The sequence below is a fragment of the Dermacentor andersoni genome, chromosome 4, assembly GCF_023375885.2.
Source record: "Dermacentor andersoni chromosome 4, qqDerAnde1_hic_scaffold, whole genome shotgun sequence".
NCBI classification, from domain to species: domain Eukaryota; kingdom Metazoa; phylum Arthropoda; class Arachnida; order Ixodida; family Ixodidae; genus Dermacentor; species Dermacentor andersoni.
Window position 1 is genome coordinate 141,054,663 of NC_092817.1, and position 17,579 is coordinate 141,072,241.

The window sequence follows — 17,579 nt, forward strand, 5'->3', positions numbered from 1 at the left end:
ATCAAGGAGGATGTTGCGCATTAAAGGAGTTCCGAGCTGATGTAGTTGCTAAAACCAGATGTCGTTTTCTTTTTGTCTCGTGCTTACAGCACACCTCTCTGACTGCCTGCCATGGCGCACTTGGATACTCCACATTGTGTGAAAAAAGAAACCGCACGCTTTGCAAAGCATCGTGGGCTCGTGCAAGGCCTTTGGCTTGCATCCATTTATCATAGGTCAAGCTTGTTCTTGCTAAAAAGAAATCATTCTTGACTATTCAATTTTTTTATTAAACGTTAAAGAGTTCACTAAAACAAATGATTTTATTTGGAAAGATTGGATGCGCTTTGTAGACGATCACAAGTAAGAAGACAGGACAGGCGTTTCTTCCTTGTGATCGTCTACAAAGCGCATCCAATCTTTCCAAATACAATGAACCAACTTGCCCAACAACGCAGTCTGCTAAAACAAATCAGTTAGGTTACATAACTCCTTAACTAAGAATAGCGACTTGAGCGAGTTGGTCCACTTTCATGGCGTGAGTTTTGCAGTGCGAAGCACTGGGCTACGAATAAAAAAATAACGAAAGATTAGCCAAAGAAGGACAAATGCGAGCGCTATGTTTTTCCTTCTTTCGCTAACCCTTCGTGTTTTGTCTTTTCCACCCGCAGTACAGTGGTTCACTCTGCAAGAATCCCGCCATGAACTTAAAAGTTGGTGTTGACGGTAACATGGAGTTGCGGTCGCTATATGCACTTCGACCTTGTTAATGAATGAATGAATGAATGAATGAATGAATGAATGAATGAATGAATGAATGAATGAATGAATCCCTCAGATGCACGCCCGGTTCCCCGAAGGCACGCGAAAAATGCGCATAGCCGTTTACGTAGCGCCGTGACGTCAATGGCACGGAGCTGCCATGAACACACAGAGAGGATAAACCGTCGCACTGCAATACTTGCGCGGTGCGAACAGCGCGCAATCATTTGTCAGCACAGAGTCCTTGGTATTTGTGCGTAAACTTTTTCTTCCTGAATTCTAATACGTTGAAGACGAAGTAGAATGAGCCTAATGCATTAAACTGCGGAATTCCAACTCCCAAAACTGCACATTCTGTTATGAGGCACACCGTGGTTGAGGGCTACAGAATTATTTTTACCACCTGGGGTTCAGTAACGTACACCTATAGCGCTGTACCCTGGCGGTATTTCATTCATTTTTCTTATATTTTTTATTTTTTTTTTTTGCATAAGCTTCTATCAAAATGCGGCCAGTGTGGCAAGAAATCGAACCATCGACCATCGTGCTAAGCAAAAGAACAGCATACGGCAGCTGAGACACCATACGGATTGAATGAGCGCTTGAATACCAAACAACGAAAAATACATTGCAATCTCCGGCTGATCTTCTCCTCCCTCATTCTCTTACCTAAATCATTGCGAACAACGGTTATACTGACGTTCTCCCTCCCCCTTTTGGTCTGGTCCCGTGCGCTTGCGAACGTCTTCTTGCGACTTGTGCTTTTGCAAGCGGCCAAATTTGTCATCTAAAGTACGGTGCATGGCCAAGTGAAAATCTGCGTGCTTGGAAATCTCCTGTAGACGCTGACGCGTCCGTTCTAGCCATTCTAAGCCGGGAAAGGGCAGGTTCGGCCAATTTAATAGCCTCATAATTGATCGCAGTACAAAGCGGACCTGCAATTGTAATTAGTGTGCTCGGTTTGAAGCCACAGATGCAGTGGTTCATTGCCCATGCCACCATGGGTTTATTTTATTTTATTTTATTTTTTAAGTGTGTGATGACAACCATTCGAAGTTTCGAGTGGATGGAAATGTTCAGTCATTTTCTTAATAACTGATTTTCAAAGTAAAAAGCTTCAAATTTGTTCTAATCGTGGGAACGGTAACATCTGCTTACAACGGAGTGGGCTTACACGGAAACTCAGTTCTAATAAGTTTCCCTTCCGGTTTTGTAGTATGCAGAAAACAAAGCTTCTCCCAACGAGCTGCGCTCCACTCAATATTTTTTAAAAACGTTATTTATAGTATTCTTGAACCGTGCATTTTGCTAGATTAAACCATGATTTCCAGGTAAACTGGCGGGAGAACACAGTACCTATTTTCCGGCAAGTAAACTAGCCTGTATATACGAGCACATCTTAGCGATCAATACGTTCGCGGTCTTATTTTACTGTCGTATCTTTGTGAGAGCAGCGCAAGAACTTTCTCCGTTTTAGCAATAAGGAGCTTTGGTTGCAGAACAACCATGACGTATCGACAAAGTTTTAGTGTATTAAGGCACACTAGGCATGCAACACGTCTACCTGACGAATGACTTGACGAGTGGAAAGACCAAGCAGTCGAAGACTGAAAGCTTAAAGTCCAAGAATGCGTCCGGTATGCATCCTTCTTTACCGCACATAAGAGCCTGAAAATATTCGTACACCTCTACATTACGTCAGGAAATCATACTGAGCACCAAGTAAAAAAGAAAGAAGAACATGAATATGATGCTGCATGTTTTTAGGGAGGGGGAGGGGGGGCGAGTGGCACAAGAAATCAAGGACAGCTACTCGTAAAACACTGTAGCCCTTGTATGTTTAGGGGCGCGGTTAATAGTTATGGAAATTTTGGTCTTTTTTCATCACATGCCAAAACATATGTACTTTTCTTTGTGGTTTTCTTTCTGGAAGACTCCACTCATAAATTTTATATACGGCAGTGTAGCCATACGTAATGACTTGCTGGTTAAAACCTTCACAACTACCATGTTTACTCGTCTGAGCTAGGCCCGCTCTCGTTAAAGGCCCGCATCCCCTCGGTGGGGTGAGAAAATTAAAAAATAAGTTGAATTTAGCGTCGGGCTTATTTATTTATTTATTTATTTATTTATTGAAACATTTATTAAAAAAGATGGCACGTGGCCTAAGGTGGGGGTAAGGGATCATGTGAAAGGAAGGATGCCTGCCTCCTTAGAAAAGGACATCAAAGCGTTAATTCTTCTGCTCGCGTGCTCCTTTATTTCCGCAAGCTGATACTAGATGGCACCAGTTGCCCAGCCGAAGATTGCGTTTTTATTGTCTTTGTATCCCACTCGGAATAAACAGAGTAACTGAGGTCGGATGGAATCAAAACTTACGTTGCCGACTACGATGAAGCGGCCCTGGTTGGGCTTAGCCGGCGAGTGGGCGGGTTACAAGCCGTTGCTGGAAGTTCGCCCATAATATATTTGTACGAGTAGGAAACGTCAATGATCGGGCGTGAAATCACGTACACCGGCTAGACTGTGGGCCACGTGCGCGAAGCGCAGTTGTCCGGTTGTCCGATAGATGGCGGGTCCTACCGTCGGGCCCGCAATTCAAATTTTGTTAAGCATGAGCCCGCATAGGCACCCAGCTTCAACATCCATGAAAGTCTGGGAGTACTCACAAAGAAAGTTTCGCGTTTACAATACAAGTTTAGAGCCTACAGATACCTGGTTCGCTCAAACGTTGAGTACGACTGGTCACATTCGACATACAAAAACTCGAATCGATTCAGAAAAGAGTCCCCCGATATCATCACTACTCTGCCTCAAGGCATCCTCACACACTATCACATTAATCACTCGCAAAGAAACAACTTCTTGACGTCTTGCATGTGATTGTTCAGCCATCTGTTGCCATCGGAGCGCCGAACTTTTATTAGTGGTGCCACCCACCAAACTCGCCGCACTAACCCGCTAAACAGCGTCCCGCTTATAGGAAAAACTCGGATTGTTATAAACGTTCTCTCTTTTTTTTCTGGTGCAATTGAAATATAAATTTCATGTCCATTTTCGAATTTGAACCATTGATGAGATGAAGGTATCGCCAAACCTTTTGCATTTTACTGTATGAATCGGCACTGTGCAAATAATTCAATAGAGCTTGTTGAATAACTACCTTTATTGTTTCGAATATTATTCGCCTAGCTTGTATTGTTGTCTTCATAGCTGAAGAGAACCTTAACAAATTATATGCACCGTTTTTTGATGGGCGCCACCATATTGCTACGCAGTGGCGCCATCTATGCGCAGTCAGCATGCTGGCTTGGGTGAGCATGCCGGAGCGTGTTGCATGGCGGGTACGCGCTCGGAGGTAGTTCCTGGCGTTTGTTTTCGCGCTCGTGCGGTCAGTTTAGCATGACGTGGGGTCTTCTACGTTGCAAACGGTTCTGTCAGACGTATTGAAGTGGTTTAAGTCGGTATGGTTGGACTTTCTGCTGGCATTGTGGCGGACGGAGCACGAACTTCGATATGTGCGCCAGTGTTCGAGCCTACAATCAGCGTCGGAGATCAATTGTGTATTTCTGAAGGTTCCATTCAATAATCAGACCTTATTACAGTATTATCCTCTAGTTCTAAGCTGCGGTTTAGGAGCAATGAAATATACGCGACGATTGTAACAGCATGGGTGCCGTTCTGATACGCTAGGAGCTGTGCTGTTATACTTTGACACGCCTTCAAACGGTTAGCTGCAGATTACGTTGCGTGACTACTAGATTCTATGGATGAGGTTTCCACCCATGAATAAAATAGTTTTAGTTTGTAATAACAGCATAGCTTACAGTCTGAATTAAGCTGTTCCAGTAAAGCGACCGTTTAGGAACTGTACGAGCGTCCTAAGCAGTGGTAGGTGCTGGATTACATGTATCTTTGTTCTATATATAGCGCATGGTCCAAGCATACGGCATGAACGTTTATAGATCTATAAACGTTGCGATTTATAAACTATGTGAGGTCGTATTGCGGCGTTAGCCCGTTTTCTTTCTGTTTCGAGGAAGAGGACAACCGATTTTTGTCTCGGTTGTGTTGGTTCCGCTCTCTACGACGCACTCACGCGTATTACGGAAATTGTTTGCTCAAAAATAGCCATCGCATTCTTAATATGCGATCCCTCTCATATATTATGGCTTTACAGGGCAAAAAGGCAATGCCGACGCACATAGCTTATACATGTATCATGCTGGTTCACCAACCGCAGTATATCGCTGTGTTGAGCAGCGCCATCGGCCTTATGCAGGAAGGCTAGCGTAGACACAAAATGACTTCAAGCCTACCAGACTTGAAATGCGTGAGAACGATGCCGGTGTATCAAAATTATTTCACAGCGCCGGCCGCTTAGATGATTCGCGGTTGCCTTAGTTTGGCCGTACACGAGCATGCGCTCTTATGTTTTATGTTTTAGTCCCTACGCCATGCGATCAGACAGTGAGCAGATTTACCATTTCATGCTGGTAATACAGAGACACCGCTTCTCTTCGGAAGAAGAAGAAGGCGCATAACCGGTGGGACGCGCTTCACATCGGCTTCGCAGTTTTTCGATGACTGTGCCGGATTATCACCTTTTGCTACAAAAATTCTTGCACCAAGTGTTCCGTGCAGTCATCAGGACCACGAGGATACCTGCCTTTAAGGTAGGGGACCATTTTTTGGGACTTTAAGGACGATTGTGTGCCCACCTAAGGCGAATCGTCGCTAAGCCTAGGCTTGCTCCGCCGACCGCTTGGCCTAGCCGCCGCGGCCGACGGGCGGTCGCTGCTGGAACGCACATTATTGCGAACTCTACCTGCATCATGGCCACTCCCATGAGTGTTGAAATAGAGGGGGAGGATATTCAACCCGAAGAAGTGACCAGGACCCTGGGCTGGCGCATCGCCGGTGAACGCAAGTCCCGACCACGTCAGCGAGACCTAGGTCTACCCAATGCACTTCAATCGAAACCCTCCGGTGCCGGTCGTAGACCCGAGAACGCCAAAGATACGTTAATCAAGAGAGCGCGCATGCCTGCACTGCCCCGAGACGATACCAAGATCGTGGTGAGACCACGCGGGGGTCTGAATATCAGCAAGGTCGGCCATATGGAAGTTGGCCGGGCCATTTACGCTGCGGCGGGAGTCACAAAAGAAGAATGGATCCGGGACGTGATATGCCCAAATTACCAGCAAAACATCGTCGTCATCAGTACTTCAAAGAGAGAAAATGCTAACCGGTATGTTGGAGTCACCAAGATTGTCGTCCAAGGAAATGAGCACGAGGTCAGCGCCTACGAATCCGCCCCCCATGGCATGACCAAGGGAGTCATACGAGGCGTCCCCCTCGGAGACACGGTTCAAGAAATCAACGAGAACATCGTCAACGAATATAATCCCACTGCTGTAGAGGCCAACCGCATCGCTAACACGACGTCCGTGGTGATCGCCTTCAATGGACCCAAAGTGCCGAACTACGTTCGTTACGGGGGCCTGCTCGCTAAATGCTCGTTATACAGAAAACAGATAGATATCTGCTATCAGTGCGGTCGCCTGGGCCACCGCATGGATGTTTGCCCTGATCCAACAGACCGGATCTGCCGGGGATGTGGTGCTCGAAATCCCGATGAACAGCACAAGTGTACCCCCAAGTGTGACCTCTGTGGAGGAGAACATTTGACCGCAGACAAGGTGTGCAGAGCTCGCTTCAAGATTCCGTACGTGGTACGGAAACGCCGGTGGGAGCGGAAAGATACCAACTACACGCCTGCAGAAGCCTCAAAACCGCCACGTCGGGAGGGAGCAGCTACGTCAGGGTACCGGAATCACTCTCTTTCCCGTGAAGGCGGACGAGGGCGGAGCAGCAGCTGCGCCTCAAAGCCGGGCTTGAGAGCGTCGTCGCCGGGTGACGTGGCCGGCAGCAGCTACAGCGGGGGCCGCCGGGAGTCGCGCTCAAGGTCGAAGACCCGGAGCCAGACACCGTCGAGGAACGCCGCTAAGCAGGTGGGCTGGGCAGTTAGATCTCCTATCGCTCTTAGCAACAAAGATTTCCCTCCCCTTCCCCAGACTCCCAAGAAAGATTGTGAGGAATGCATGCAACTCAAAGCGCTTGTAGTTAAGCAAAATGAGCAAATCAGCGCGCTTCTTGCGCGCATGGAGGCATTAGAAAAATCGAAAAGCAGCGAGGATGTCACAAAACGCAAAATTGCCAAGAGGGACGCTCAACAGGAGCCCCCGGTAACAGCAATGGAGGCAGAGAAAATTGAATCGAGTCCATCTGAGGAACCGGCGTGGGCCAAGCCCATTGAAGCCCTCACCGAGATGGTCACACAGCTTGCCAGCCAAATCGGCTTGATAACGTCCAAGATGGCCAAGTTCGACGCGCTAGAAGCTAATGTCAACCAGCTCATACTAACCACTCAAAAAGCTAAAAAGGGAGCCCCGTATGGGAAACCGTGCATGGCGAGTAGTCTCACGACTACCAACCTGAGCCAGGATTGCGGCCAGGCGTAAAAATAGGAAGGAAGATACAACGATCTTAGCCCAATGGAACTGCCGAGGAATTAAGGACAAAATAGGCGAATTACAGCAATACATAGATAATGCGGAACACAAACCGGATATCCTTGCAATTCAAGAAACGAACTCGCGACCAAAACTCGCGGGGTACGTCACATACACCGATCCCAGTGAGAAAAGCACAGCCATCCTAGTCCGAAGCAATATAGCTGCAACGCAGCACATTACCACCCAGAGAGGGTGTGAACACGTTCTCTTGGAAATTCACAGCAGAGGCATAGGAAGCAAAGACAACATCTTTATACTCAACGCATACTGTCGGCCCTCCAAGAAGAACCTCGACATAGAGGGCACATTACTCGACAGCAAGAGAGAGGCGGGCAGCCGACCCCTATTGATATTAGGAGATTTCAATGCGCCTCACACAATATGGGGTTACAAATTTTGCTCCAAGAGAGGCAGGGTGCTGGCGAACCTCATGGATCAGCACACATTAGCCCTACTCAACGAACCAGACACTCCCACCCGCATGGGCACAAGTACGACCCGGGACACCAGTCCAGACCTTACCCTGCTGAGTGGAACCTTGGACGTGTCGTGGCAGAACACAGGCGCGAACCTGGGGTCGGACCACGATATCCTCAATATTACGATCAGGGGGCCCGCGTTCAAGGCCCGAATGGGAACAACAAAGATAACTGACTGGGACAAACTTCGAAAAAGGCAAGCAGCCGATGAAGATGAGGACACGAACAGCACCAAATCGTATGGGGAATGGGCTAAGGAACAACTCGAGCTGGTAGAAAAATACACCCAGAAAATTGCGACCACACTGCAGACACCCTGTGTGGACGCAAAGCTTGCCCACCTTTGGGAAGCACGACACAGCCTCACCAGACGCTGGAAGAAACAACGACACAACAAGAAACTTCGCAAACGCATCCATGATCTCAACAAGCAAGCAGCTGAATACGCGTCCAAGCTGTGCAGAGAGAACTGGCTGAGCGTGTGTGATGGACTGCAGGGCACCCTTTCTACCAGGAAGACGTGGTGCCTCCTTCGTCACCTGATCGATCCTCTCGGCAGCAAGAGTGCCACTAATCGAAGCCTCACGCGCACCCTCAACAACTATACTGGGGGTGCCGACAAACTCATCAACGACCTGAAGGCCAAGTACCTGAAAACGGAGAAGGGTGATATCGCACCTCCCGACTACGCAGGACCTACCAATGAAGCGTTAGACAAGCCATTCACTGACACCGAGTTGATATCGGCAATCTCCGAGAGCAACAGGGGCAGCGCGCCGGGACCCGATACCATTACCTACAAGTTACTTAACAACCTCGGGCACAAGGCCCGCAGACAGCTGCTCGAGTATATGAACCGGGTCTGGGAGTCTGGCAATCTTCCACACGAATGGAAAGAGGCAGAAGTCCGCTTCATACCCAAGCCTGGGAAGACACCTCACATCGACAACATGCGACCGATATCCCTCACGTCCTGCGTGGCGAAGGTCATGGAACGTATGGTTCTTAAGAGGTTGCAGCGACATCTTGATGCCACCGATCAGATGCCAGAGACAATGTATGGCTTTAGGCAGCACCTGGGCACCCAGGATGTTCTCGTACAACTCAACGAACTGGTAATTAAGCGAGCAACGAAGCAATCGCCACGAGCGATACTAGCGCTAGACCTCACAGGTGCCTTTGATAACGTCACACATGAAAGTATCCTCCGCAACCTGCGCAACACGGGTTGTGGAGTGAAAACTTACAACTACATCCGAGACTTTCTTCGTGACCGAACGGCAAGGATCAGAATAGGAGAGGAGACATCCCAACCGATCTCCCTGGGGGATCGAGGAACGCCGCAAGGTTCGGTCCTTTCCCCCCTCCTATTTAACATGGCTCTCCTGCCGTTGCCCAAGCTTCTCGAATCAATAGATGGTCTGGGCCACGCATTATATGCCGACGACATCACCCTCTGGACTGCGAGGGCAGGGTCGGATGGCTGGATGGAAAACACGCTCCAAAAAGCGGCTGACACGATCAACAGCTATGTGAAGACATGTGGCCTTTGCTGTTCGCCTCAAAAATCGGAGCTGACCATAGTCAGACCACGTGCATCAAGGACACAAGCAGAAAACATAGAAATCACTTTGGAAGGGAACCGGATCCTCCCGGTACCTCAACTCAGGATCCTGGGTCTCCTGATCCAGGCAGACGGCAAGGCAACAGCCATGATTAGAAAAATGAAGCTCACGTCAGACCAAATCTTGAACATGATCAGACGAGTGGCCAACAGGCAGAGGGGTCTGAAGGAATCGGACACCTTGCGCCTCGTTGAGGCCTTTGTTATCTCACGAATCGTCTACGCAGCGCCGTACCTGCAGCTCCTCAAGAAGGACGTCTTACAACTTGACGCAATAATCAGGAAAGCCACGAAGCAGGCCCTGGGTATTCCCATAAATTCATCCACGACAAAATTACTTCAAATGGGAGTCCACAACACAGTAGCCGAGCTCGTAGAAGCCCACCTATCCAATCAAAGGGTACGCCTTAGCCAGACCAAGGCGGGCAGAAGCGTCCTCCGCAAGCTAGGATGGCAAGAATCGCACTACACCCGCCACGACCAATTACCCGAAAAGTTCAGTGAGAAGTTGGAATGCAAACCGCTACCACGCAACATGAACCCCACAAGGCATGTCGGACGACGCGACGCCCGGGCAAGAGCCATCTCCAGGACCCTGGAGGAAGACGACACTGTTTTATATACAGACGCCTCTCTATCGAAACGCTCCACGAGGGCAACAGTCGTGGTCACCGGGCTAGAAAAGCTGGTCACCTGCGCATCAATCTACACTCCGTCTTCGGAGGAAGCAGAAGAAGCAGCGATAGCTCTCGCACTCCTACAACCAAACGTCACCAAGATCGTCACGGACTCACAAGCTGCATACAAGAACTACAGATCTGGCTGGGTGTCCCTTGCGGCACTAAAAATTCTTGGTAAAGCTACGCCTCCTAAACAAGCGATCGAATTAGTTTGGGTCCCGGCTCACTCCTCAGTTGAGGGCAATGAATATGCTCATCAACAGGCCCGAGCGCTAAACTCCCGGGCCAACGAGGAGGAGGCAAGGGGATGGCAACCCATCACAAATTATAGAGATATAGTCAAATATTACAGGGACGGCAGGAAGACATTCCCGCACCCCCACCACTCCTTGACCAGAGCCGAACAAACAATATACAGGCAAATCCAGGCAGGATCCTTTCCCCACCCCTGCCTCCAGAACAAGATATACCCAGAGAGATATAAGAACACATGTCCTCACTGCAATGCATTCGGAACCCTTCGGCACGTCATAGGAGAGTGCAATTTTTCCATACACCACCCCCCACCTATACCCATAACTAACCCCCCTGCTATCCCCACCCTTTACGAGCGATGGGAGATCATGCTGTCCAGCCCCGCCCTGGAAGACCAGCTCCGACTGATCCACAGGGGCCAGGCGGCCCTGGAAGCATATGGAGCCCGCGAAGAGGGAGCCACCCCATCAGACGCTTAACGCGTTTCATTTCATAATGGACCAGTAAAGTTGTTTCTCTCTCTCTCTCTTCTCTTCGTTGAATTAAAACCGATATACGCAAAATAATTCGCAACAGATACGCACGCCACGGCTGATAATAGAGAACTTTAGGTTAGGGGACACAAGCGCCTTGCGTACGCAAGAACTAGGGGCGAAGCTACTGCGCATGCGCAGACCTCTACGTCAGGGTCTGCGCATGCGCAGTACCGTCACCCCTAGTTCTTGCGTACGCAAGCCGCTGGCGTCCCCTAACCTAAAACTCTCTAATGCGCGTCGCGTGTTTGCGCCCCCAAGAGATATTTCCGCATACTGTAGTTACCTATGCACCGAAAGGCTTCCGTGACGACCTTATATGAGCGGACATTGCGTAAATTTCACAATATACGATCTAAACCATCTAGAAAATGTTCTGCAGCACGCGACAGTAATACCTTCAAGCAGTGCCACGCCGGATCACACAAGCCAGAGAGCAGGACAGGCTCGCGGCGCACCCTTTCTTCCTCGCCCGATGAGAAGGTCTATAGTTGAGAAGCCTTTTCCAACATGTATTATTTCCATTGCTTCGGGTCAGTGTACCTTTCAATATTCTTGTTATATTCAAGTTAGGATAGCTTCGTATGATTCTAGAATATTTACCAGGCTGTGTTGCTTCTTCACGTGTTACATTATTTATTTGGCTATTGTATTACATTTTATAGGTCCGTACTGACCCACCGTGCAATGTCTCGTAATAGAGACGGCAGTTATGTTAATAAAAAGAAATATTGTATGACTTATCGTAGCTTGTACGTGATGGTATGTGTGAGTGTCAAGCAGTGCAATTTTAGGTACAAAGAACAATTATTCTTTTTTTAAATTTCTTGTCTCATAGAAACCGGGCGCATCTTGAGTCTGAGCCGGTGTTGCCTTCATGCTGCGGCTCCGGGAATTTACTGGCATGTGATGTGTGGGCCGGGTGCAGCAGGCGCAGCAGCCGGCTACATTGGTTGAATATTTTCCATGGTTTCTTCTGCTTTGCCTTGCCGAAATTACGTCTAGGATCAAGTCCGAACCAACATTTTGCGTTTCTGGATGCACGGGCTATTCAAACGTGGCAAAGCTGGGGAGACCATTCAGTCCTAACGGTTTTTATTGCGGCTTCACCAGCTCTAACGGCGGAAGACCTGGATATGCGCGCTCCGCCGGAAAAAGTACATGCATTTCTCAAGTTGATCTGCTTTTGTCTATTTCTTCTATCGTAAAGATAAGAGCTGTTCTTTCGCAAGAGCTTAGTGTTCCAAGTAAATCGAGCGTCTTCGCTTCCGCAGCTGCGGAGGTTCCGGAGCTAGAACGCTGTAGGCAAACACATGAAGTCGCAATTTGGCCGTCCTCTCAACGGTTCAGTCTTTTTTTCTTTGGCGGTATATTTTTATTCCTGGCGCTCCCCAGCTCTGGCTGTGGCTGCTACGAGACTGCATGCTCTGCACCGACGGCGGACGCCAATGCAGCGGTCGCCCTTCACCGGTGTTAAGAATGGCCAGCTGCATTACAAGTTTGCCACCCAGTTGCGACTGGGGAAGCAACATCTCGGGAGCATCACCGCCAACCTCTAGCCACAGCGTGACTAAATCGACTTTGTGTAGGGGAACAAGACGCGCATCCCCCACTCTCCGTCGCTTCAGCTAGGGTGCGTTCGGTGAAGCAAGCTTTATGCTGAAACCGCCGCCAACCTCTAGCCTCATTGCCGTTGTGACGGAATGAGTTCGGCGGGCCAACTATTGTTCCCAAACTCCCCAACGCGGACCTGATCTGCTACGGGTGCGCGAGTTGCCGCGGGAACGCCGTTTTGCGCTGCTTCCCCCGCACCGGCCAAGACGCAAGACAACGCGCTACCCGGAACGGCTCCGAGGTCTACGGGGCCCCTCTGACGTCGGCTCCGGACCTTCGCACCTGCGTGTATGCGTGTGTGCGTGTGTGTGTGTAAACCGTGCCGCAGAGAGGCGGCTAGTTTGCGATGACTAAACGAACGTTCGTATCACCTTGTATTGGGAGAGGACCGAGTGTTTAAAAACCGCTGTTGTGCGGCTGCTCAGGACATTCTCTCTCAAGCAGTCATGTTAGACTGATGTACTTTCTCAAGGAGTCATGTTAGACTGATGTACTTATACTTGTAAACGTAGGCATACTAATTAAATTAACAAGCATAGTGACACACGCACAAGCAAACATGACCACATCTCACTCGATGACCGCTGAAAATGACTTTCTAGATACAGCGGACTGGGCGGGCGCGCGTTGCCGCTCGAGCTGGCAGGAGTAAAACGCGTCCCCCTCTCTACTACCCCCCCCCCCACCCATGGAATATTGCACGCGACATAAGCTGGCGTGCTTCCTCTCCGGTTGCCTCGCTTGCGTGCGCGATACTTAGCCGCGTTCGCCGGCTTACCCTCGCATGCTTTCACTCGCACATACAGCATACAGGCCGCGGCGACGATTTTGTCGTCCTTGGACTTTATGCGGAACCTCACGACGACGGCGATGCCGACGGCGATGGAAGAAATGCGTCTGGAGTGTCCATATAATTATTATAGCAATAAAAAAGATTTTTATCCGCTCGCTTCGCTGTGCGTTATGGCGCTGTTGTTACCCACATTGGCTTTGCCATGTCGCTGACTGAAAAATCGATATATCCTTCTGAGTTGTGATATTGATTTCCCAAACTTCGAGAACGAGTGCGAATTGCAACACATTGATTTCAGCATTATCCCATTGCTGTAGCGCTAGTATACGCGCAAGAACGATGTTCCAACAAGCACCGGCTGCCGACACGCGCGAAACTTTGCTTCAAGAAATGAAGCAGGTCTGCATTGTCATGCGTGTTTATTAGTATATAGTGAGAAGCGAACAAACAAGTAATTTCCGCTATCTTTTCCTTGGTGTCTTTGTTTGTCGGCTTCTCATGATATGATTAATAAAATTCGGGCCCCTCGGTAACCCTTCTTCTCGTTATTAGTATATCGATAACACACAACTGGCAGCCTTACCATATGCTTATTGCATGCGCATCTTAGCCTTTTAAATCACGCTGCTTGCGTTGCTTTGGAGTTAATAAACCAGTAGAGAGTTAAAATCTAGCTATATGCCAGTTAAATTACCGGTATTTCAAGTTTAACGTTATTTCTCGCAAGAGCGTCCAGCAAACCTCTCTTGTGTTGATTGAATATAAGAAAGGAAGGAATATATAGATTTAATTTTTCAAACGCATTTTCAATGAGCACACTGTAACTTTTCATCCACAAGCATGGCGAAAACGCGTTCCTGCAAAAGAATTTTCCGCAAGGTACCCAACACGTGGCTGTGACAGGGAGAGATAATGTATCGTAGCCGACGCCGGGGGCGTCAGTTAATGTCCTCGAGTGCAAGTTCCCTCACTGGTCAGGTACTCAGACACAGCACTACGATGCTACCATGACATTTCCGTGCTCATCTTACTTGTAAGGCCACTGTCAAATGAGTACTTGCGCTCTCGAGACATTGGAGATGTAAATAAATACAGATAGTACTCGGCTGCAAGTCACAATCATGAACATGGAACCTTGATAATGGTTTAAACACTACATTCTTCGGGCTTTAGCCCCGAAGAAAAAGCTTACTTCTGACCGGCTGCGATGAGAATTGAAACTGTCCGTGTGACAAAAGTATAAGTTTTGCATCCGATCCCGAAATGTATTATGCGTGCTACATACACGTTTGACCCTATACACGTGGGATCAGTAGATTGTGCTTTTTTTAGCGAAGCTTTATTAGCCTCACCCCCGCGATTTGGTGTACGTTTCTTCTTCTAATATCCAACTACTACGCAGGTGCGCACTGGCACCACGTAGTCTTGCATCGACGTAATTCGGACCACGCATTCTGCAACTCTCATGAACATGCACTAGTAGCGAGAGCCGGGCAATTTGGAATATGTTCATGATCTGTAACCGCAACAGCAGGACGCGGACAAAAAAAAAAGAAACGATCACTGTGATGGTCTCTTCTTTTTTTTCATGTTCGTTTGTTGTGCTGACAGATCATGATCGCCTGATTATCTGATCATCCCGGGTCGACTGGTGCGCTTGACGAAAGGCTGTCCGCTATTGGTGTTCTTGAATCACTCACGCGATCTATGGCTGATTCACATCGTAATAAGGTATATAAACACGTGGGAATAGTAAGCGTCTTCAGATCAGTTGCGTTTTGCGCAACTCGTCTAAATAACTAGAAGATACTCCCAATTACTAACCTAACAAAAAGAGCCTATAGACGTCATCAGACGCATATACACGATGCTGCTGAAGACTGCTTCTACATGTTGGGAATGTTGCCCCCTCGGGAAATCCAGACAGCTGCGGAACAACGAGAAACGGCCCTTAATCATAGACAGCCCGTGATCTCAGACCCGCACATTGCACATACCATGTGTTGCGTTTCACTGCACTGTCTTCAAAACTAAGAAAGCTTCGCTTATGCAGCCAGACATCAGTGATTTCTTCTTATGTTTTTTTTACTAGCAGTAGCCATCAAAGTTCGCGCTTTGTTGTTGTGTATTGGTGAAGACTGCTTGCATTTTTTTAGTAAGAAATGTACATCAGTTTGATCCCACATCAATCATACTTGTTTCTTTATCGTTGCAATGACACTTGATAAAGACAGTAACCCTGAACACACGTTTCCCACAGTGTTGCTCAAGCGCCTCGGACTGGCTGTAATAGGAAAATATTACGATAATAAATCTTTACGTAGAAAGAAAAATCGCTCGAAGACCTACATAGGATAGTGGGATAAATAAAGGAAAAGCAAAGACTGAAAACGACTTTTAACCTTCAGCTCGCGTGCAAAGCACCAGAGGATCAACAGCATCACGCGTTCGACCATCGTTTAGTGCAGCGCAGTCTTTAAAAGTCTCAATGAGCGGCTTGAAGTATCTCTGCCGTATAGTTTTCTAACCGTGGCACTTCCAGAGCATATTTTTAGCTCTGGAGTCGGGTATATAAACAAGGGCGCCCACAACGGCGTGGTAGGGACTTCCACTGTATTAATATGTCCCCTCCTTTATTTGAAGACGAATATCTCAAAATTGGTGCACAATAATCACGCACAAGAGAAGACAGCTATTAAATATTCACCAAGATGGTTGACTAACTGCACAATTAGTTAGAACCAGAGTTAGAACCAGTACTCTGTTAGACGTAATCAAAACGATAGACAGTTGTCTGCCACTGTAAACATGCATCCTCCCTTAATAAAAAAAAAACATTGTTTGTCAATACTCTAATTCTGTCATTCGCGCTTCAGTGTTCAACAACGCCGCAACGCCGAAGTGTATGCCACACCGCACAGAGTGATCTTTGAATATAGACAAACTGAGCTTAGACCTATCTAAACATTGGCTCATTGTACGGCCAAGGAGGAACGAATGAAAAGTATTTCCTAGCTTTCATCAAGGGCATTTACAATGATGTGCCGAATCGCTTGTTTAGGCAGGTTTTAATTCGAAGCATGGCAAGGCTTATATGTTTTGCTCCGTTAATTTCGCGTATGCGCTCGACCGTTGCAAGGTTGAGGCTGCAGTTCATGGACAAAGGTAATTTTCTTTACTACCTCCCTCGCAAACCATACGGATGTCGTATCTTCAAAACCTAATAAAGTGCCTTAGCCTTGAGCGTGCCGCTTCTAGTATATAGCAAGGCCTTCCTCGCGATCTGCGGCACTCGTGCTATAACATGCTATAACGCTTTACTCGTGCTCGCGTTTCCGTTACGTGAGGTATGGTTCTCGGAAGTTGCAGTGTTGTGCAAATGGCCTTGACCTTTGCGCAGCAGGGGTTTCTGTGATGCCGTCACATTTGCTTGCCGTCGCACAATCGCAACAATGGCATTCATCTCCGCTGCAGCCCTGGATGGCATCATTGGGTAACTCGAGGAATATATGGCCACTCCCGCCTCGTACGCACCTGCAAGAATTGGGTTACCTGTAGCCACGCGAGCGTTTCCTGGCGCAAGGCTTCTGCTCAGCGTTCTCGTAAATATCAATGCGGGGAACGCCACCCTCTTAGGAATACCTTAGCGAGCTTGACCTGTGCTAGAACACGCACATCTTTCCGCATTTTTCACAGTTTCAATCATTCTTCTATATATTCTCTCACTGTTTCCTTCGCAGTACATTATAGTAGTGAAGAAAAGACATCCGGAACTATGCAAACACATTACAACTGAGTGAACGCAAACCGTTCAAGAAAGCCAATCCTAGCCACGCTGCTTTTCGTCTGTTTGTTCCTTTCACGCTTCTGGAGAACATATTCATTGCGTTCATAAGTTGACTGAGTCCTCAAACATTTACGTGCTTTTTTTCGCGATGGGGCGAAAGAAAGCAACACGAGCTTCCTTCCTTCATCTGTTGTCTGGTCAAGTCACTTTGCAGTTGCTTTCGACCATTAAGTCGAGTGCCTGAAATGAGCCAGATTTGCAAACGGCTTAAGCGCCCTGTACTCTTGCTAAGTAATACGAGCAGAATGCAAATTTTTGCTTTCTCCGAAGAGTCGTGCCCTTCTTTTATTTTCACCGCGTATCTAGCACACTTCCATGCCGCCTTTGCTATATTTGATGTTCTTTGTTTTGTTGTTGTTGTTGTTGTTTTTTTGCTTTGTTTTTGTTGGTGCACCAGATCATCTGCCTATTATAAGTCTACTACACAACGAAGGT